The sequence below is a fragment of the Thalassophryne amazonica genome, chromosome 7, assembly GCF_902500255.1.
Source record: "Thalassophryne amazonica chromosome 7, fThaAma1.1, whole genome shotgun sequence".
Classification (NCBI taxonomy): Eukaryota; Metazoa; Chordata; class Actinopteri; order Batrachoidiformes; family Batrachoididae; genus Thalassophryne; species Thalassophryne amazonica.
This window is the reverse complement of record NC_047109.1, coordinates 77,306,708-77,329,051: the sequence shown is the minus strand read 5'-3', so window position 1 is coordinate 77,329,051 and position 22,344 is coordinate 77,306,708.

Sequence of the window (22,344 nt, the reverse complement as noted above, 5' to 3'; positions counted from 1 at the left end):
TGTGTTGTAGCACATTCCTGCTGCCTCTGCTGAGCTTTTTTTTTTAAAATCACCACTAGGGGCAGCACCACATGTAGTAGTAGAAAATGCGACTTATACGAAGCCCAGAAGAAGAACCCAGGTGTTGTTAGCTTAGCATAAATAGCATAGTGTAAATTTCCAGTTCTGAGCTGCTGTGGTAGTAGTAACAAATTGTGAACCAAACGGCAAGTTCAAACAGGTACATTTATGTGTTGTTCTGCCTGTCACTATAAGACATGTTGATTTTGTTTTTACCTCCCAGGTAAAGTTAGTGTTCCTGTTATCAGCCTCACAGTGACCTTTGAACTTTTACATGAGCTTGATGACACAAACATTTCCAATTCATATCGGTGAATTGTTAATCGTGTTTGTGTGCTCGTGTACAAAATAACTCAGAAAAAGGTGAGATTTCCCCCAAACTTCACAAAAAATTGTCAATATTGAGTTAACACTGACGATGTTATAGTTAACAATTGAGATATGTTATTTTAACACTGAAAACAGTGCACACATATAGTCACTTTCTCGTGTTAAATGTATGCTGTCAATTTTGCTGTGTCGGCTGGAACATTCCTTGGGTGAGTGTTTCCCGATGATTAACCTTTGGAGCAGATCGTTCAAAGGTCAAGGTGAAGGTTGTCAAAAGCATAGTCTGAAAAAAATATTTCCAAGATATCTCTACAACCAGTAGGATGAGTGACACTTATACCAATCATTTGTGATCACATGGTGCAGCAGTGCAGTCATTGTTAACGCTAGAAAGGTGTGTCCCCTCTTTTTGTTGTGACATTAACAGTTTTGCTTTGTATGGGTGTCTTTATTATGTCACAATGAAATCATAAAATTAAGTTATAATGGTCAAAAAACACATTTTTTTCAGGATATCTCCACAAGCAATGGGATAGAGAGGTGATCCAAAGCTACATTAATCAGCTTGTTATTATGTGATATAAGTGACATCATAATGACATCACTAAAACATCACAAAGGGCTTTGAAAACATGAATTATTTGCTTGTTCAGGACACATATCGCCCCTCTAATGCCTTTGTATTTGTTTGTACTCTCTCTCCGCCTTGTTAAATCTCTCTGTGCCACACTTCAATATGTATACTCAACAAAAATATAAACGCAACACTTTTGGTTTTGCTCCCATTTTGTATGAGATGAACTCAAAGATCTAAAACTTTTTCCACATACACGATATCACCATTTCCCTCAAATATTGTTCACAAACCAGTCTAAATCTGTGATAGTGAGCACTTCTCCTTTGCTGAGATAATCCATCCCACCTCACAGGTGTGCCATATCAGGATGCTGATTAGACACCATGATTAGTGCACAGGTGTGCCTTAGACTGTCCACAATAAAAGGCCACTTTGAAAGGTGCAGTTTTGTTTTATTGGGGGGGGATACCAGTCAGTATCTGTGTGACCACCATTTGCCTCATGCAGTGCAACACATCTCCTTCGCATCATCCGTGAAGAGAACACCTCTCCAACGTGCCAAACGCCAGCGAATGTGAGCGTATGCCCACGCAAGTCGGTTACGACGACGAACTGGAGTCAGGTCGAGACCCCGATGAGGACGACGAGCATGCAGATGAGCTTCCCTGAGACGGTTTCTGACAATTTGTGCAGAAATTCTTTGGTTATGCAAACCGATTGTTCCAGCAGCTGTCCGAGTGGCTGGTCTCAGACGATCTTGGAGGTGAACATGCTGGATGTGGAGGTCCTGGGCTGGTGTGGTTACACGTGGTCTGCGGTTGTGCACTAATCATGGTGTCTAATCAGCATCTTGATATGGCACACCTGTGAGGTGGGATGGATTATCTCAGCAAAGGAGAAGTGCTCACTATCACAGATTTAGACTGGTTTGTGAACAATATTTGAGAGAAATGGTGATATTGTGTATGTGGAAAAAGTTTAGATCTTTGAGTTCATCTCATACAAAATGGGAGCAAAACCAAAAGTGTTGCGTTTATATTTTTGTTGAGTGTATATACATTTAGCAGGAAAATTAAAGTACCTGGCATTAACCTCTGCTGTAATTTACAGCCAAAATGTCATATGCATAAAATTATGCACTAAATCGGCCACGTCACATCAATCGTTTATACAGCGCTCTGATTGACTCATTAATATGGAGAACTAACTTTCATTATACAAGACTGTTTTGTGACAAAAAAGGAAGTCAGATTTTCTGTCATCTGTGCAGGCTTCAAAGTGTTGTGTGTTAGAAATTAAGACTAATATGCAGTGTTTTGTGTAAAGGGCACAAACGATCTAATACTGTGTTCTCTGCACAAATTTTGCATTATGGGTTCCTGCTCATTTGCTTTGTTGTGATGACAAGCCCGTGTCTTACCAAGCAGAACATTCATGTGATATAACAGAACAATTGCGGCACACAGGCAAACCTTTAGCGCGATACTGTAGTTTTGTGTAATTTTATTGCAGCTTTTGCTATAAGGAGACAATGAAAAGTGCAGTTAAATGTGGCTGGATTACTAAGATAATCATAGTGATCAATAAATATTGCCCGCTGTACAAAAAAGAAAGTAAAAAAAAATACGCAGGAGAGTAAGATGCTGCCTCCTGCGACTTCCAGTGCTTCACGGCCTACATGAACGTTTTCTATGTCTCTGATTTTCTCAACACTCCCACTTTCTGAACCGGAAACACTCCAGAGACGGTCTTAACTAAGACCAGATTGTTTGTCTAAAACTGGGTTTGAAAGTTGCCCAATTTGAGTGGTAATAAACTGAGATCAGCTGGTCGGCACGAACTCGTCGCCTGGGGTGTTGAAGGTAGCAGAATTTGTGTAGGCCAGTTCCTGCTGCTATAAGTGCCTTATTGTGAAAATGTGAGAAAAACACTTTCTTTTTATTTATGTTCTAACTTATTCATGTGTATGATATCAACCCCTGTCTAACACATTTGAAAGCAATACAAAAATTAAAGTCTTAATAGATTTCCCACACGTCTTTCTTTCTTCACTTTAAGTTAAGTGTGAAAATGTCACATTGTTGTGGTCCAGCATAAATAGATTGCTTTACAGCTTCTGAAGTCTTAAATATTTTACAAAAAACAGTTCCAAATCATATCTTATCAAATATTGATGATCACAAAGTGTATTAAATATTCATTTGTACCAGTGTGCCAGTCAAATATGCATGAGGCTGCTCAGGTGTCCATATGACTTAATGGTTAATATTCACAAGGACACAGGGATAAAACCTTCAGTAACGCAACCCAAAAACCCTGCATGTAACCACTTATGATTCTGAGGTAACAATGTCCACCAGAAAGTAAATGTGATGGTATTTCCTTCAAACATATTTTGTACATGTATGTCAGATTGGTGGTACACTGTAAAACCTGATATTTATTTGAACTCAAAACTTTATTAAATAAACAATTTTGTGTGGCACCACATTAGGTTACTTTGAAATGTACTATTATAGCATACCAAATATATGGCCATTTTTATCCAAGGCCATCAAATATGGCCATCGGGTATTGCAACGACTTTGCGTCCGTTTGTCTATCCGTAAATGGTAAATGGACTGTATTTATGCAGCGCTTTTTCCATATGCATCAGATGCTAAAAGCGCTTTACAATAATGTCTCACATTCACCCCGTTGTGAGGGTGCGGCCATACAAGGCTCACTACACACCGGGAGCAACTAGGGGATTAAGGACCTTGCCCAAGGGCCCTCAGTGATTTTCCGGTCAGACTGGGATTTGAACTGAGGATCCTCTGGTCTCAAGCCCAGCGTTTAACCACTAGACCATCACCTCTCCGTCTGTCTGTGTGCAGTCTAAGTCCAGTCCTATTACCGCCAGGGTCTTCAAATTCACAGGGAGCATTCTTAGAAACAGACCTTGGAGAAGTTCAAAGATGGCTAACCTTGACCTATTTTAAGAGGTTAAAAAGTCACATTCTGTTCCTATTTTTATGGTATGATCTCGCGGACATTAGCATGGTGATGTCACTTCCTGGTGACACCAACACCCGCACCAATGCCGACGAAATGAGTGAATTTAAGCTACCCTACAAAAGTATTGATGTAGATTCTGATATAGAATTAGCATTTCACATTTGATGGATTTTCATGTTTGATGGATTACTCCGCGCCCTGACTGCTGTTGGCGCGATGCTGCCTCGGTTCGACGATAAGCCTCGTCGAGTGAATTACCTACAAAATAATAAACCGTGCAAATGGTGCCATTGAATTAGAATGGGAATAACCCCCTTGTGTCTTATGATTTGCGAATGTTCATGCTGGTTATACGGTAGAAAATAGCTCTTTTACGGCTACGCTAACGCGTCGCCGGTAAAACTCAAATTGTGAAAAGAACCAGCATGAACGTCCACAAATCATCAGACACAACAGATTATTCCCTAATTAGTAACACAGTCCACTAGATGACAAACAAAAAGGTAATTTGAATACTTCTGAATGACTTCAAAATCAATTATTGAAAATTATGCACACCACAAAGAAAACAGACATTCATCGATCTGTTTGCTAATCCCACTTATTTAGTTAAAGGTCACGGGGGCTGGAGGCTATAACAAGCACACATAACCACAAATATTTTTTTTTCCTCTTTATCTTCTAACAAATTATGAATTAAATGACAAATTAAAGCAAAATATCAACATATTTCTTCCAATTACTTGAAAATGGCCTTTTACCTTAAATGACACAACCCGCACTCTGCATTTATGTTCTTGTGGTGAACATTTTTATACTCAAAATGATGGCGATATTGTTGTGAAGTGAAAGCTGTTTTTTTTCTTCTTACAAGTGGAGCTGACGGGCTGCTGCTGCTTGAGTCTTCCATACTGTGCAGATTTTCTTGTTCTTCTTGCAAAGTACAGAAGCTTGAATCTTCCACTGGTCTGGGTTGCTTGACGCGAGGACATTTCACTTCAAATCACAGAAGCTTCCTCAGCTAAAATTCATGCTCTGGTAGTCTGACTTCTGTCTTGACTCTTGTAGAGAAGAATAACAGAAGCCACAAAAGCTGGAGTTTTAAACCTAGCCAGACCCCTCAAATTGAGAGGCAGACTGCTATAGGCTAATGACTAAACAACTGCTCTAATTAGCCCTATTGTGCTCGAATTAGCACCCTCCTAATGACAGGGCAGCTGTCCCTCCTAATGATGGGACTGACGCCTCTCCTGACGACTCTCCCGATGACATGAATGACTCATTAGCATGAACAAGATTCAAGCTTCTCTACTATGGAAACCACCTGGACAACTGAGAGCCTTCACAGAAACAACTTCTTTCAAATATTGCAATTAAGAGTAGGGATGGGATGACTAGTTTTAATAGTCGACTTCGACTAGCTAACATCTGACTCGTCAACTATTTTTATAAGTCGACTAGTCAAAAGCCATTTATTAAGTTCATTTAACCCTTAAAAGAATAGACCTGCTGGAGGTGCCACCACTCCCTTCACTCAGTGACAAAAATGTGTGCACTTTTGCGGGTGAACAAGTCAGCTCAAATGGTTAGTCTGTGCCTAGTAAATGAATGCAGGTATTGTCTTCATGCCAATGCTGTTTTTTTTTGTATTTGTGATTTTGTGCTTATATGTGTTAAAATAAATGTCACATTTGAATTTCACCATGAAGACTTAAAATTGGCTTAATTCATTTAATGTCAAATTTAGTCGCCAACTAGTCGATGACTAATGGTACTCAACTAGTGAACTAATGATTTTCATTAGTCATCCCAACCCAATGGACTATATGCAGGGAGTGGTGTGACATATTTTCGTTAAAATCTCTGATTGTTGTGTCATTTCCGGTTATGGCGGATGCCAGCGTTTGATTTGGTTCGATATCCAAAAACTTTAATTAGTTTACAACATTTCTATTATTTTTTTTTGTCATTGTTCATATTTTTGTGGTGTTCTCGCCATTTTCTGCCTGCTGATGTGATCCAGCCGTCAACCACACAGGTGCGCCATTTGTTAATTGTTCGAGTGGAACAATTACTCCATTCCTGCCCCTCGTCCCAGTATTTGGGAGCAAAGAGAGTGACCAAACCCTCTTGCTGATCACCTGGAGGAACCAGCGATGGAGGTAACTTTGCCTGACCACGACTACTGCTGTTCTTCTGCGGAGCCAGCTGCAGTGGATCTGCTGCTTGACGAGACCGAAACGTTCCGGTCAGGGCTGTAGGAACAAACATAAAATTTAAATCCTTTCTCCATCAGGCTCTGTGGAGTTGAGGTTGCTAAACAAACAATCCACCTTACATCATTTACTAAGGCTTTGTCATGGTCTGGCCCTTGGGGCCAGCTGTTATGATTTTGGACCTTTTTTCCATGTTCTGAGCCTCTATGCCATGTCTTATTATCATTGTCATGTTCATGTTATGTTTGCTTTTGTTTCATTTATTCTCTGTGTATCTTTTCTTTGCCACATATTTTGTTTTGCTTTATTGTTTATTATTTGCTTTCACTCTTGGTCCCTTAGTTGCTTTAGTCTTAGTTTCATTGTTTATCACATTTATTATATTATGCTTTAGTCACAGGGTTTTGTTATTATTTATCGTCAGTGTTTTTTATCTGATTATGTTCCATTTGTTATGTATTGCAATTTCTGTTGATCAGTTATCTTGTTTCATTAATTGCATTATTCTGTAGTCATCGGGTTTGTTTATTCTCTGTTTATCAGTAGTTTATTTTGGCTCTTCTCTTTTGTGATTTCAGTTATGTCCAGTTTTGTTTTCAGTTCTCATGTTCATGCTCTGTCCTGGTTATAGTTGTATTTTAATCTGTCCATGGTTTCTGTTTTTGCCTCATCTTCTTTGTTTGCCCCTACACCAGCTCTTGTGTCCTCATCTGTGACTATGACTCTTTTTGTTCTGTGTTTTCTACCACTTCCACTCTTGCACCTGCTCACGTGTCTTTGTCTCTTTCATCACTCCACTCTGTGTTTTCCTGCCTTCACTTTCTTGCACTGTGCACAATCTTTGTCTTCCCTGGTCACGCCCCTTCCAGAACTTTCACTGACACCTGCATCTTGTTTAACTGATTACACCACCAGTTATTTAAGCCCTCACAGTCTCACAGCTCACTGCCAGATTGTTGTCTCTGTACACCTTCCAGCCCAATTCCTTGCTTTGTTCTTGCCTGTAAGTATTTTGACTCTGCCTTGTTTTTGACCTTGACTTTGCCTTGCCTCTGATAGCTCTTACACCGTGTTTTTTGACCTGTGCCTGTTTTTTGTACCACGTCTCAGCCTCTTGTCCTTTTGCTACCTTTGCATCGCTGCTGGACCACCCGTGTACCGAACCCCTGCCTGTTATTAAACCATTTGAACTTTATCAGTCTTGCGAGCTTGCATTTGTGTCCCTCTGGTTTGTGCCTCGCCTGATAGGCTTTGGGAAGCGCCAGTAAACAACAAATAAACTCCAAGGGCTCAGCCATCTTCACAGTACAGTGCGCTCCGCTATAGTCTCCGGACGTTACAGTGCCATCAAGTATAATATATTTGAATAAAAACAATAAAGTTTATCAGTTTGAACATTAAATATATTCTTTGTGGTGTATTTGACTCAATATAGGTTGAAGAGGATTTGCAAATCATTGTATTCTGTTTTTATTTACATTTTACACAACGTCCCAACTTCATTGGAATTGGGGATGTAGAACGCGGAACTAATGCATGCATATAGTCCATTTGTTGAAGATGGACCTCTAGTGGCTACATGGGTCGACCTGCTTCTAGTTGACTTCTGATGAATTAATAGAATAATTAAACAATTTTCATCACTTTAAAATGACCATATTTTAATAATCAAAATGTAGTAATGTAACTATAATCTCTGATTACCCATTTGTCTAGTGTAATCTGGGATGATTAAAGTTACTGTTTTTTTTTTGTTTGTTTTTTGTTTTGTTTTTTGTATTTTGATCACATGCCCAACCAATCCTTCATATGTGGATACAGATTTGACTTTGCACCAGGGGCAAAGGGAGAAAGAAGTCAGTCTGACTCTGACTTGCAGGAGTGGGAGTGTGTTTTCAGTGGGGAATACTCCAAAGCTGTGACCGGGTTGTAATGAGCTCCTCTCTTTAATGGCCCCTCTAGCTGTTCCATATCACTTCCTCCTTCTCCCTTGTTGCAATAACTGTTTCCTGCATGATTTCATGAGAATTAAAGGGAGAAAGGTGTGTTTCATATGTAAAGCAGGTAGAGCTTTTGGAGACGTGAGATGGTTTGTGTGAATTCCCTCCCACTCTCTTCTTTGCTTTCTCTCATTTCGTCTCTGGAGTCGATGCTGTGGTGGGGGGTTGGGGGCTGGTTGAAGTAGGCTTTGATCACTGGCAGAAGGTCGCTGTGGTTCGATTTCTGCGGTGCTCCTCAGAGTTTTGCGCCGCAATTATGCAGTGTGTGAGAGAAGGCAGAGGGATGTTAATTGCTCAGCACCTACTGTAGTCTGTGTGTCAGTTTTCTCAGTAATAATCACATTTACAGTATTAGGCGATAACAAGGTGTTTGGCTCCACTGCAACCTTGGAATGCAAAACCCATCAAATCATCACTTTACTATGTAAACTACGTACAACAAAATAGTTTTAAGGCATTCAGCAAAGGTTTGTAAGAGCATGATGATCTCTGCCTGTTTGTCCAGTGTTTGAGCGCAATATGACTTACAAAATATCTACCTTAAATTTTGGTCCGCATAAAATGTCTCTGCCATCTTGATTCACATGTAATGTAATCATGACCTGGCAACAGCAACAAAAACATCAACAATATAAGATCTTTATGACTAGTTAAGCCCTTTACCATCTGTCCTGCATGCACCTGATGCAAACATCCAAGAATGAAACAATGAAAATATCTGGAAGCAAGCAGATGGGAGGATGTGAGATGCACAAGAGCAAATTATTGCATGTATCTGTGAAATGTATCTAAAGTAGTAAAAAACTGCAAGAATGGTCCTTAAGCGTCATTGTTTTTGCATTGGGGAAATATGGCTTCAGCAAAATGTAGAACCCTTGCCTTAAGTTTAACGATAATCCTACAAAGAATCACAGTGAAAGTTAGTGCCAGTAATTCATGTTAAGAGCAATAGTAGTATCTGTAGAAACGGGTTCAACTCACTGAGTCATTACAAGTCATCTGTTGATGAAGGGCTTGTTCTTCTGCTTACAACAGAAACAATAAAGGTTTGTGTACAATATACTCTCTCTAGACATTCTGACTCCCAACTCGTCACAGTTTGGTCAGTGCCCCTTTCTGTCACGATGTGATGAGTTAGATACCCCAAGTTGCACTCTTTAGTGATGAATGGGCATACATGTTTTTTTTTTTTGACAACCATGACCATAACTATGGTTATGGTTATAGTTAGAGTTTGCATTTCCAAACAAACATTAAGGCCTTTGTGGATGGAACAACAACCATAATAATAATTATGATGATCACACCAGGCCTTTGCTGCACTACACTGTGGAACTACCTTGGGTTATGGATAGCCACCACTGAGGCAGACAACCAGTCCATCCCCACCTCCTGAATTTAACCATCTATTGCACACAGCCAGGTGAAATCAGTGTGTATATATATATTGGACAAACCCTGCTTAAAAGGACAAAAAGGTGGAGCGTGGATTAGATTAGGTAGAACTTTATTGATCCCTTGGGAAGACTCCCTTGGGGAAACTGAGGTTCCAACAGCATTGTATAGGAGCACACAAGGTAAGAAGCACACAGAGTATCAAAAGTGAAAGTAAAAAAGAAAAACAGTTTGCAAATATAAATACAAATACACAATATAAATACCAGACATATTGATCAATACTGGTCTACTGCTACTACTTTTCCTCTCCTCCCTGTCCTCTGTCGTCTTGTTACTCCTCCTCCTCCTCAGTGAGGAGTTGTACAGTCTGATGGCCTGAGGGACAAAGGAGTTTTTCAGTCTGTTGGTCCTGCATTTGGGAAGGAGCAGTCTGTGACTGAAGAGGCTCCTCTGGTTGCTGATGACAGTGTGCAGAGGGTGACTGGTGTTGTCCATAATGTCCAGCAGTTTGCTCAGTGTTCTCTTCTCTGCCACTGTCACCAGAGAGTCCAGCTTCATGCCAGCCCGCCTGATCAGTTTGTCCAGCCTGGATGTGTCCTTCTTGGATGTGCTGCCCCCCCCAGCACACCAAGGTGTAAAAGAGGATGCTGGCTACTGCAGACTGGAAAAACAGCCACAGGAGCTTCCTGCAGATGTTAATCGACTGTAACACCGGTAAACCATGTAAACAACCAGGTAACACGATGTATGACCTGGGTGGGATGAATGAAGCCCGAACACCTTCTTCCTTTGATTCCAAACCCTCTAAGCAAACAGGCTAACCTCAGTTCAGGTGTTTATTAAATCATATTTTGGGGGACTGGATGGTGGCTCTCATAATGGTTTGCTTTGGTGTGGGTTTTAAAAATTTTTGACCCTCTTATTTCCTCTGTAATCATAGTTTAACCGGACCTATCAGATTAAGATACCATTATCTTCCAAAATTAAATCTCATGATGATTTCACTCCAGGCAAATAGTGTCACAGACATCTTAGATGATCCATTAGGAGAAGTAACTATACAACAAGCCATATTACAGATATTTGTAATAAAATGCTCCAGTCAAGGAACCGCAACTTTTTCTAGTTCTGGGACCATCAAATATTGTTGTGTGTTCCCTGTCTGTATCCTTGGTCAGTTCTTTGTCTATGGTTGTGTGTTTATGGTCATTGTCTTATGTCTGAGACCTTTTGTTTATATTCGTTGTGTTCTTTCCCCTGTCCATGTCAGTCATCCCTGTGGTCTGTCCCCTGTCCGTGTTGGTGGTCTGTCCATGTCTGTGGTTTGTTGAGTCACTGTGCTTATGATCTGTCCACAGTCCGTGTTTCTGGTCATTATGTCTTCATCGTGTGTTCTTCACTCCTTTGTTATGTTTGTGCTTTGTACACTTTTGAATTCCATATTTTGTTTTTGCCTTTGTGTGCTTGGTTTTGCATTTGGTTTTGTGATTTTCTGTTTAGGTTGTATTTTGTTATCTTTATGTTTTGGGTTACTGTTCAGTTTTGAGTCACCTTTTTGTATTTCATGCTTAGCTTAGCACGTGTGTTTCGACCTGGTCTCCCCTAATTTTCCACACCTGTTGCTTGTTTGTTCATTAATTCCTCTGTATTTAAGCCTGCACCATTTCCTTGTTTAGTTGCTGGTTTCTTCTCACTGGTTCCTTCTGTGATTTCACTTGAGTATTCTGATTGAGGGAGTGCCAAGATGGCACCGTTGTCTGGCTGCTCGTCTGCTGCTCTCCAGTTTATTTTATTGTTTTTAACTTATACTGTTTTTGAATCAGAGTCACTGCTGGTGTATGATCGCCAAATGCTGCTGGTTCTCCAGCCCCCTGGTTCGGGGTGCGGTGTGGTTATCGGCGGGTGGACAGAACTTTCCACCCCATTTGTATCGGAGGTGCCGGCTTTTCTGTGCCATGCTCCTGTGCTGCCTTTTGGCTGAAAGCGCAGTTGTTGCCACGGGAGACGACGTGGCTGACTGGTGAAGCTGAAGCACTGTTTGGCCTGCTGTTTGGCATCTGGACGAGCTGTGCGCGGGATCTATCCTGCCCTGGCACCTTGTGGATCCGGTTAAAGCCTGCGTGGTGCAGCTGGTCGGCTCTGAGGACTGTCGGCCCGGCCATCCACATCTTCACCGGATTGATGTGTGCCAGTGGCGCTCTCGGAACCTGGGCTTGCTTCGCCGGGTTCCAAACAGTCAGACTGTCATCCCCACTGAGGTCCTTACCCTGGGTCTCCTGAACATCAGATCACTGTCCTCGAAATCTTTGATTAATGATCTAATTATTGATCATCGCTTAGATATGATTGGCTTATATGAAACCTGGCTCAAAGCCACAACTCTCCTTCCTCTGAATGAGGCCTGTCCACCAGCGTGTTGCTTTTATTTATAAATCTAGGTTTTCTTTATTAGCTGTTGGGGGTCACAAATATAATTCCTTTGAGCATCTGACTCTCTGTTATGCCCATGATGCTAAGTACTGTCAGGGTCATAAAACTGGAGCTCAGCTATGTTATTTTGTCACTGTTTATAGGCCAGTATGGGCCAGGGGGCCCATACTGTGATTTCTTAGATGAATTTGGTGCGTTCATCTCTAGTTTGTCAACTAGTGCAGATAACATTTTGATTATTGGTGACTTTAACATTCATATAAATAAGCCCTCTGATCCCCTTAGCAAATCATTTATGCAAATTGTGGATGCATTAGGATTCCAGCAGCAATGCATTCAGGACCCAACACACATTAGTGGAAATACCCTGTATCTAGTTCTTGCATGTGGGTTTGCGGTCACAAATATCGACATCTTGCCTCTCGCATCTATAGTCTCAGACCATTAACTTATCAGGTTTACATTTACGCTGCCACGTTTAGTGGAACAACAACCTTGTCTACTACTGCAGCGTCGTATTAAACCCTCAACTATGACTGAACCTGAGGCCAGACTACCTGATATTTTAGCTTTGAGTCTGGAGAATGCTAAATCAGTAGACAGCCTTGCAGATAGTCTAAATTTAGAGCTTAAAACTACACTTGATAAGATTGCACATCCTCTTTTGGGGCCACGCCCTCCCAAGGCACAGTCACCTTGGTTCAATGGTTACTTGCGTGACCTCAGGCAGAAGACTAGAGGTTTGGAACGTAAATGGCATAGTTTCAAATTAGAGGTGTTCCACCTTGTGTGGCGGGATGCTATTTTAGATTATAGGCATGCACTACTGGCCACAAAGCAGGCCTATTACTCTGATTTGATCAGTAAAAACAAAGTTTTTGTTTGACACGGTCGCATTTCTTATTCACGGGCAGCCACCTGTTAGTCGTTCTCCCTTTTCAGTGCAGGATTTCTTGGATTATTTTGAGAAGAAAATAGAAGATATTAGGTTGAGCATATCTCAGCAGGCCTTGGCCCAGCCATTAAAACCTAATATGGAGGTGGGTGCTACCACTGAGGTGTTACCAAGATTTACAGAATTTAATAGTATTTCATTAGGCGTACTCATGAAATTTGTGGCATCTACAAAAAGCACAACCTGTTTATTTGATCCCATACCAACAAAACTGTTTAAGGACCTGTGGTCCACTCTTGGGCCGACTGTGCTGGAAATGATCAATCTGTCGTTAACCTCTGGATCTGTTCTGAAATGTTTTAAATCTGCAGTGAAACGATTACTTAAGAAATCTAATCTTGACCCTAGCGTATTGAAAAATTACAGGCCGATATTAAATCTATCATTCTGTTCCAAAATTTTAGAAAAGGTGGTTTCACGGCAGCTCATAGACCACCTCACTGAGAATCTTTTTGAGCTGCTGCAGTTTGCTTTGAGGAAATATCACTCCACAGAGACAACGCTCACTAAAATTGTGAATGATCTTCTGTGAGCAATGGACTCAGACACCACTACGGTTTTGGTGTTGTTAGCTGTCAGTGCTGCGTTTGATACCGTGGATCATCATATTTTGCATGATAGGTTGGAGAATCTTTGGGATTACTGGAAGTGCCCTTGCCTGGTTGACATCATATCTGTCCAGTCGTTCTCAATGTGTCTTCTATAATGGCACTACCTCTGACTTTGGTGACATGAGATTTGGGGTTCCACAAGAATCCGTTTTATGCCCCTTGCTTTTCTCCCTGTATGTAGCACCCCTTGGGCGTATACTGCAGAGTTTTGGCATTGCCTTTTATTGTTATGCTGATGATACTCAGTTGTATATGCCAATAACTGCGGGAAATCTCACTCCCATAAAATCTCTGGAGGACTGTCTTCTATCAGTGAGAAGTTGGATGTCTAGTAACTTCCTATTTTTAAACTTTAGTCAGACTGAAATGATGGTTCTTGGTCCAGCGAGACATCAGCATCAGTTTGACCAGCTGGCGCTCGGCCTGGGTTCGTGTGTCATACATCATATGGACAAAATGAGGAACCTTGGGGTAATTTTTGATCCCACGTTGTCTTTTGACCTCCACATCAGGGATGTTACTCGGACTGCTTTTTTCCATCTGCGAAATATAGCGAGGATCTGCCCCATGCTGTCTATGGCTGATGCTGAGACCCTGATTCATGCTTTTGTTTCTTCTAGACTAGATTATTGTAATGTTCTATTTTCAGGGTTACTGCAGTCCAGCATCAGGGGTCCTCAGCTGGTTCAGAACACTGCCGCCAGACTTTGACACGTAGCAGAAGGTCTGAACATAACACACCCATTTTGGCATCTTTGCACTGGCTCCCTGTCTCTGTGAGAGCAGATTTTAAGGTTTTGTTATTGACTTATAAGGTTGATCATGGACTGGCGCCATCTTATCTGGGTGATCTGGTGGAAATTTACGTGCCAGCCCGGGCTTTGCGGTCGCAGGATGCGGGACTTCTCTGTGTTCCCAGGGTGAAGAAGTCAGCAGGTCAAAGAGCCTTTTCTCATCCTGCACCCACTCTGTGGAACAGTCTTCCTGCGACTGTGAGGCAGTCAGAGTCCGTGGACATTTTTAAGTCAAGACTGAAAACCCATTTTATTCTCTTATGAATAGTTTTTATTTTTAATCAGTTTTATTCTTTTACTTCTGTTTTCAATTATGTATTTGAAATTTTTATTCATTTTTAATTGTTTGTTTAAATTTTATGATGAATTGTTCCGTGTAAAGCGCCTTGAGATGGCTTTTGCTGTGATTTGGCGCATAAGCTAATTAAATTGAAATTGATTTATCTTTGTTCTTGTACCTTGAGTTTTTCGACAATCTTTGTCTCCTCCTGTGTGTAGCCGTGCCCTGGGTATTTAGTTGATGCTATGACCTTGAGAGCTCCGTTTTTGTTATCTTTGTTGGATTATGTTGTTTGTTTTTTGATTCTCATTCACTCCTGTTGTCTCCCCATTGCTTGTTGGACTGTTCACTGTTGTTTTTGGACATTAAATCACCTTGGTTTTCACTGTATCTCCCGTTTGGTTTGCTGCCTGTATCTTTGGGTTCATTCTGACATTGCAAAACATAACAATTGCATCTTGGGTGAAACATGGGCATCTGCTTGTTTTTTTCCTATTGCTGGAGTCCTCAACACTGAGGCACCTGTGTGATGGATCTAAGTAACCATTCAATTGACACAAAATCATCCCAATGGTACCCAAGAATCCTATGAAGGGACCTATCTTGTCATTGCCTTATGTCACTGGTTAGCGTTCAACCACAGAGTAAGACAGGAAGCACAAGGACTTTAAACACTTAGACTTTCTTTCTTCTGCAAAAGTATTGGCATCATCAAACACCTCTTTCCACTGGCTTTGTGCATGTTGATAATGATGATGTTATAATATTAATAATTAGTGCCTAGATTGGGCTGTCTTTATAAAATAGGTAGCTGACATGTTTCAAGGGTTGTAATAAATAATGCATAGTTTCTATAATGAGTTGGAATTGCATGTGGGTCCAGAATGTTTTTAGAACCTTAGACCTTAATAGTTTTTAGAGGAAGAACTCTTATCTCCTGTTAATTAATGTTAATTTACCGTTTAATGTCTTTATAAAATTATTATTTACGTTCTTGTTATCATATACGCACTATTTTATTTTATTATTACTTCTATTTTGTCATTTGATTTTTAAATGGACCACAATGGAAATAAGTGTTTTAACTTTCTTGTGTCATCCATGTATTTTTAATGTATTTACAATTAGATTGTGACCGCAGGACCTTTGTGGCCGGGATGTCAGTGGGATCAAACCCATACGGCTCGCACTAAAGACCATTCCTCTACCAGGTCAGCCAAAGGGGAATTCCCCATTAGCGAAGCTAGTGGGAACGTCTTTTCAATCAGGACCCGGGACCTTCATCCCGCTACATATCTCCCCACCATTTTTGACTTCGTCCCGAAGTCACAGGTGCATTTAAGAATGTTCTGTGACTACCCACATCCTGTTCGTGACGCCAGATTGTGACCGCAGGAGCTTTGTGGCCGGGACGGCGGTGGGATCGAACTCATACGGCTCGCACTAAAGACCATTCCTCTACCAGGTCAGCCAAAGGGGAATTCCCCGTTAGCCAAGCTAGCGGGAACGTCTTTTCAATCAGGACCCGGGACCTTCATCCCGCTACAATATTATGGACTTATATTGAACTTACTAAATAATATCATGTATGCACACACACTTTTAATATATTATTTTTTCGCCCCCTGCTGGAATGGTGTGTGAGTCCAGAATGTAATTATCAACGTCTATTGTTCAGTGTTAGCTATTATCTGTACTTTCTCCAAAAAATATTATTCCTATCAATGTTTCATTTTGGGGGCACTCATCCTTGACCCAAAATACACAAGTCTACCAAACGGCAAATGTCAGCTCTCTCCAGTTTATCCGTGATCAAAGTTATACGCATGCGCACAGAGCTTGTCTTTTCTGCATTCTGCTGCATGCACATACTTTTAATTTTACACACGCACAAAAAGAGATGGTGGTGGAAGACATCAAACGCAGTACAGTTTTCAGTCATGGTAACAGCAACATGACACTTGACTAAACCAATTGAACTAAAAAAACATAATAAATAACATTAACAACATTGTTAACTAACATGAACCACAATAACATTTTAAACCCTGAACTCCCATGGTGCATTAATTTGCAGCATAACATACATTGTTCACTGTTGTTATCTGATATTATTCTCCAAAAATATTAGTCCTATCAACTTTCTGTTTTTGCAGCATTCATCCTTGACCCAAAATACATAAGCATACCAAACGGCAAATGTCAGCTCTCCCAGTTTGTCCATGATCGAAGTTCTACGCACGAGCAGAGAGGTCACTTGGCTGTTATAATATAGTTGATGATAATTGTCGTAGTAATAATAATAATGATGATAATGAGGACCATCTATAATTTACCTCAAAAACTGGCCTGACAATGCCAGCATATGTTGCTTTCTTCTGTTAATTAAATGCAGTGCCTTCCATCTTAAAATGGATTCCAAAGACTTCATACTCTGCATGCAGTCAGACCCCATTCTTCAGAAAAACACAACCATTTTCTGTGACAACTAAAAAGAAGTCCCTTGGAAAGAAGTTAGTGCTGAGATAAATGTTCCAAGTAATGCATTTGCAGCCATGGAATGATGCATTTTATGATGTGTTTTGTCTGACAACATTGCTTTCTGTGCAAACAATCATAGAAGGTTGACGGGAAGCCAAGTGACCTTCACAGGTAGAACAATGGTGACAGACATGATTTCTGGCTATGGACAAACTGAACAATGGGTGTACTACATCAGTTTAGTCTTCCTGCATGCACAGTGGATATTGTGCCACTTCAGAACATTGCCAAACAGTACATATGCAAGTAGGGGTAAACTTTAGAAAGGGAAGACCTTTATATGGTACATTACAAAAACCACAAGAAGCCCACATTTCATATTTGGAGCATGCACTGACACATTTTAACTCAAGGAAGAGAAACAAGAACAATAGGTCACAACTTGCCCACTTAGGCTGGGCATACACTGTACGATATTTTCAATTGTACTTGGCTCCAGCTCAAACTGTGCGACAAAACGGCAGGGGTTAAAAGTTCAGAGCGCACGATTCATGTTCTCACACTGTACGGCCCGATGCTCTGATGCGATCTGGCTGCTCACATTGTATGTTCAAAAACCACACGTTAGAAGCTTTTTTTCTTTAAAAAAAAAAAAAAATTATTTCATGCCTATCAGCGCGCACAGAGTGAAATCAGGTGTGGGGGGGGGGAGACTGAACGTATATGTGTGCACACACAGCAGACAACTTGATTCATGAGAGGACGGTAAAAAAAGAAAACAAACATTCATAACCGGTGTTGCTACTTACACTGTTCTATAAATAAACTATATTTCATACAGCTGTGCAAGGTGCAGCAACTTACTCCATCTGTCGTAAATCCTGTTGTTGTCTACTGTGTGTGTGTGTGCGTGCACGCGCGCATATACGTTCAGTCTCCCCCACCTGATTCCACTCACTGTGCGCGCTGATAGGCATGACCTTTAATATGATATTAGGTTATTGCGAGGGAATGCAAAAAAAAAAAAAAAAAAAAAAAAAAAAAAAAAAATACTTTACATGAGATCACTGTTTGCTCTCTCCGGTGTTTGCTCATGGACAGTGCGCGAGGTAATCAGCGCGTAGACGCTTGTAGTGCTGCTTCAACAGCGCGGAACCCTCACGAGTCACGACGGCCGACCAAAATATCAAACAGGTTTGATTTTCATCAGACCATACCAGTGGCGGCTGGCCCATAGGGGGCGCTCGGGCGCTGCCCTCCTAGATGTGGAGGGGAAAAGTCATAATATGTATATATTTAAAAAGTATTATCAATGTCAGTTTTCCTTAATAGTATGTGCCTACATGTAATATGAATGATTAAAACACTTCCTCCAACTGACTCTCATTCAACAGTGCATTTCCACCGACAGAAGCAGAGAACGTATCATTCCTCGTCTTGGGCGCTCATTCAAAGCGCCCTTGCAGTGCAGCGAAATAACCAATTGTATGTAGTTGCTAGGGAAAACTTATAAATATTTGGCAAATCAACATTGCCAAAATTAATGGCTTTGGGGCGCTGGAATTTTAGCCCTTGCTACAAAAATGCGGGAACGTTAGATTACAGTCAGTGATACACGTGACGCTGCAGCTGCTGCTGTCAGTCAGTCAGGAAGAAATGATGGTGACGACGACGTTTGGGTTATATTTATTTTTATTTTGTCTCCGTGTGTTTTGCTGGAGTAAGTTGAAGAACTCTTTGGAGGTTTAAAACGGGACAAAACTAATCAAATCAATGACACCAAAGGTTGGTGGGGATCCTTTTGGAGGCGCACATCAGATCTTTCTCATGGTTTAATGACAACTGCACATCCCGGTTGGAGGAGAGATGTTTGTCTGACTCCTTATAAACCGTGTCAGGCTTCATTCACACTGTCAGCGTGCACACGTCACGGAGGCTGCTGATCTGCAGGGTGGAAAGGAACGCGTCCACCTCTGCCAGCTGCGGACTGACTCCTCTGGATCCACTTCAGCTCAGGTCAGCTGACGAGCTGCTCGGATTTATTCCCGAATGTTGCTCCTGGTGTGGAAATGAGGATGAAAATTTAAGATAAAACGAATGAGTGATGTTTTTTTGTTTGTTTTAGGGTGTCAAAGCTGTGATCTTTTTTGGGACAGCAGACCAGTTATAAAGGTAATAGGGGAGGCCGGGGCTGTTTGTAACAGTGTTCAAAGCTGCAGCCATGCTGGTATTTTGATTTCACTTTACACGTTATGAGGATCAGTTCACAGAAGTGAAATATTCTTTGGAGTATTCCACACTCTAAAACAAATTATTTGCTCAGTTTAAAACCAAAACAAAACCCTAAAATAGCAATTTGCGTGTTTTTTAAAGAAATTTTAACTCAGCCACTGAGTACACACAAGACACTTATAGTCAGACAAACCCAAGTTTAGCAACGCATTTAAGTGGTTTTGTATACTTAATTTGCTTTGTCCTCTACATTGTTAATTTTAACCAATTTAATTTAAAGGTTTTGGTGTTATTAGTTAGTCAAGTTATTTAATTTAAGTTTTTTCAAGCTTCTTTAGTTTGCCTCCATTCCACTCAGTAATGTTCATGCAAAATATTACCTTAATTTTCTCTCTCTCTCACACACACACAGAAAGCATAACATTTTGCATATAGGGGTTTTTCAGTGTGCTGAATCCAATAAGATCAGTAGGCATTGGCTAAAATGAAGCCTACTGCTGAAAGTGGGGGGTTAAAGTCATGGGGGGTCAAAATTTGCTGCAATTGTTAATGAATGCATAAAAACTTAATGTTTTGCAAACATTTTCTCTTGTTGTATCTCTTATGTTTTCAGAGTTAACTAATTTACTGAGGTATAAAAGCAACTGAGGTAACTAAATTTAACATGGCGTTCAAAATGGCTGCTAACGGATAATTAATGTATATATTACAATTTTTGGTTATTTTAATTGAGTTTTCTCATGTTTTGACTCAATATTAATTTATAAAACCTTTTTTTGTAAAGTTTTTATAGATAATAAATTAATTCAGGGATCTTTAAACAAATGAGAAAGTAGATGACCTAACTGAATATGGCTTATCCAAGACACTATATAGCATAAGTTAAAATTTGCATGCATGACAGTTTTGGCTGGTATTTCTTTTGTCTTAAGTCTAAATAACATTTAAATGAAGTTATAGGATGAATGCTTTGGCATATATAATCATCCTACATGTACTCTTAAATGTAATATTACTAGTTTCATGCTTAATATAATATATGAACACTGGAACAAAAATAGTCCAATACAAGACATCTATACGTTTGTACACAAAGCTGTGCTCATCTGACTCTTATTTTAGAATCTGATATATCACTACAACCAGCAAACATTCCTTGGCATCTCTTGATACAAAAGAGATCAATGAACAGAAACATACATACACACATCTAACTTTTCATACATAGGACATTCTTATACACATTGACCATCACAAGCACACAAGCCTGTGCATGGTAGGTTGGCCTTGAAGCATGAACACCTTCCAGTACAATTGCTGGCTTTGCAGTTGTATTTTACAAGTTCACGACATGCTTTTGAAGCTTCTGGTAAGGTACTCCAAAGTGAAGACCATCCAACTTCTGCTTTAACCCACCCCCAGTTTGTTGGAGAGGGATAGTCAGGATTTGTGAACAGTGCTTGTCCCCAGACATGACCTGATTGGTATACAGCCCTCAGTACATGCTGCACTAATGCTGCTCTTGTTGAAATGTTTTCTAGTTGCCTTTTGCCAAAAGAAAAGAACTGCCTTCTTGCTTCATTCACTGTTGTGACAGATGTACTGCAGTACAGAAGAACAACAAACCTCTCTAGAACATTCATATCTTCATCACTTACATTGTGGATGGGCTGAGACAGTCTGCTAGATATAGATTCAAGCTCAGGCATTGAGTTCCACATGGACCAAACTATTTTCTTTCCTATGCCAGTGAAGGCTGACACTGTTGTCACAGCCAGAAAAAGCATGAAGAAACAGTAAACCCCTAGACTTTAATTGTCCAAGTTTTCGGGCAATGATATGTGCAGCAATGTATCTAAATGACTTGCCATGACCAAATGCAATCCAGATCGTACAGTCATGAAGGGCACTTGCAGTTGCTGTGACCAAAACAACATCAGTATCTTTGGCCTGTATCATGATTTCCTTGTAGCCTTGCTGATAAGCATGTACTAGGTGTAACATCATTCTGCTATCAGCTTCTTCATGTGTGCATGGCTCGACGTCAGATACATCACACCCTGTTGGTGAAATTGCATGTGTTTCAAATGTTGTGACAACATTCTTTCCTTCTGGGTATGAGGCTGACTCCAAGACAGTGGCAAGGCACTTAAAAAGCTGTGTTTTGTTTTTGTCAGCTCTTAGGAAAGTTGACTAGTTTCTTGGAAGTCTAGTGTTTAGAGCTACACGCAAAGCCTCACCTTGGCCTAGGCTCATTCTAGTACTTGCCTTTAAACTATCTTGCAAGTAAACATCCCTCTCTGTGTATATGGAAGAAATACAGTACTTGCATAGTCATCAAATGTTTTGAATTTGTTATTGACTTAATCAACAATACTAATGTTCTTGAAGAACTCAGGAATACTAATATCCTAATAATAATATGACATTGTTAGTTTGTAGTTCACAAGGAAAATGAAATGTTATGTTTCAGACATTGAATAAGATGGACCCGCCCCCCCCCCCCCCCCCCCTTATTTGAGTATATTTTTACAGCATTGCTATCCTATTAAACCTTTATTAGTCTATTTTAGGACTCAGAGAAAAAATAATTATCTCATGGCATCTCATATATTTCACAAACAGCCGTTTGACCCCCCCCCCCCCGCATGACTTTGACCCCCCTTTTTCAGCAGTAGGCTTCGTTTTAGCTAATGCCCACTGATCTTATTGGATTCAGCATATTCAAAAACCCTTATAGACCAAATTTCATGCTTTCTGCCAGAAGTGAACATCTCATCTCAAATTTGTAAAATATCTGCCCCACTAACTCAAAACAATACCCACTTCTAGATTCCATGAGCAAAGTGCTGGATTAGGAATAAAATCATTGTTAATCAGACGTTTTTTGCTACCACAATATGAACACTCCTGATCTCCTGCATGTTGTGGTTGGGTAAATTAAAGTATGACTTAATATTACATTTTAAAATATTAAAAAACA